This window comes from Lucilia sericata, unplaced genomic scaffold (assembly GCF_015586225.1).
Source record: "Lucilia sericata isolate MDLA Ls3-8-SP2 unplaced genomic scaffold, ASM1558622v1 Contig000095F_arrow, whole genome shotgun sequence".
Taxonomy (NCBI): domain Eukaryota; kingdom Metazoa; phylum Arthropoda; class Insecta; order Diptera; family Calliphoridae; genus Lucilia; species Lucilia sericata.
In genome coordinates this window covers 612,236-614,519 of record NW_023994127.1, presented here as the reverse complement: position 1 = coordinate 614,519, position 2,284 = coordinate 612,236, and positions in this window count along the sequence as shown.

Below are 2,284 nucleotides of genomic sequence, written 5' to 3'. Positions count from 1 at the left end.
CTATTTTGGGGCTACTCGAACGCGTATCGAAGAGGTCGTAGATACTTATTGCTGTTCTATCGATATTATATTGGAATATGTTGCCCCTAATTTAGGGACTTATTCTCGATATTCGTATTTTGTTACGCAACACACATCTTTCATAATGTACTCACCCATATGTGATCAATTGGCCAGTGGACTGCACAACACATTACAGGGAAAATTTATTCTTCAGCCGCACTGTTCGCATGTGGAATAAACTACCTTCAAAAGTATTCTCGCTAATTTCGTTGTAAGAAGATTTAAATCATAAGTCCACAAAAACTACTTCCTCTATCCTATTTTCCACAACCTATTTTCCTAATTCCAACACTAATGCTTGCTGGCATTGGCGGTGGTCATTTAGCCGTGCCCTCTGTTGCGGTGGGTTTGGTTGCTGAAGTCTCCGACAAACGTGTGGGCATGATTGTGCCTTCTAGCTTCAATATGGCACCTGAGTGGAATTCCGATTGTGCAGCGGAGTGTGGTACAGATCGCAGTATAACTTACAAGCACTCATTGGGTTATAACACCCAATTTGTTGGGACCGAGGGAAGCATTTAGGGTTCACTCTACATAAAGTTGTTGCTCCATTGTAGAATAACTTTCAGTAGCTGAACAGCACACAACTAAAGATTTTAGGCTGGATCCAATCTGGAAAGAACTTTTAGGAAAAGAGAAACACATATGGATTTTTCACAAAACGGGAGCACATATAGTTTTACTGTTGATCGGATCACAACGTCCCTATCATTTGTAACTCTTATGTACTTAATTCCTTAATGTACTCCATTTTTTAAGTTTATTAAGAAAGCTTTCAATCGTACCCACTAATTTAGTAATTACAAATTGTTAGGCAGTATTTCTGGGCGGAGTATTAAAGGCGCCCATGCACACACAGTTCAATTATAATAATTTCTATTTCAGCAAGAGGAGTAGAGACCTCTTCTAAACTTATAAAATGAAGTATAAAGCTTTCGACATCAGCTTCCCATAACCGACCAATATGCGGGCCACTTTTGAAGAATACTCCCTCCTTAATAATGACTTACTATCAGTTATAAAATGTGTATCTATTATCTGGCATAACGTATCACGGTAACACTCGTCTAGAAATAAATCGAGCAAGTATCGCAACAGTGGTTTCTGATGTTAAACTTAAGAAAGCTTCAGGATGAAATTATATATAAATTGCCAGACTTAATCTGAAATGGACCTGCAAAGTCTCTCTTATTAGGCAGATTTCACATAGTTAAGGTCAGACAATGAAGCCAGGAATATATAACTGACTACGTTCATTATAAGAAAAAGTTTTGTGGACAAGACTGAACAAAATATTTTATATATTTAGAATCTTATAAACCTTATTTGGTCGAATTCTGATAAAATTTCCCATTGTTTATATAGTTACATATTCTACAAAACCAACTTTTGATAAGACGTTAAGAAGTTTAGTCCTCATTTGAAGAAATAAAAGCTTAAATGTATAAACTATTTATGCGCGTAAATATTTCATTAAACTTATCAAAAACAAACCACCAGAAGACGAATAAAAGCTAAAGTAGCTTAATTGAAACACATAAATCCAATTAAGAATCTTTCAAAAACTAAATACTTATACTAACAGACAGATACATACTTACAATGGATAAATGCAAAAACACACACTTATTTCTTACATAAATATGAACATACGTCGAAAATAACTATAATGAAAATGAAGTTTTCACTACAAAAATGGACACAAATCTTTCGTTACAAATAAGAAACAAAATCAAAGAAAATAAAAGTTAGTTAATCTAAAATAGGCCTGCAAATGAAAAGATAATGATGGAACCCACACCAAATTCCAATCAGCAGTAGTAAGTAGTCAGTCATTCAACCAAGACATAAATCAATATAAATTCATATAAGGATATAAATTGATATGAAACAATAACACCAACAACAACTACTTACATACATACATATCTATATTATTGTTGGAATCACTCAACAATTACACAAGGTTAAATAAATGAAAAAAAAGGAAAAGAAAAACAATAAGTAATACGAATTATAGCAAATACTTAGGAAACATCTATAAATGAACAAGTATCTTTTTGAAATAATGGTAACATATCACACCAGATTGGATTTAATGAGAAAAAAAAAACACAGAAAACATTTATACATTTATACGTAGTATGTAGTTGTAAGTTACGTTATGATACCCCAGGGATGGATTTATTTATTGTACTCATATGTTGCTGCCGCCTGAACT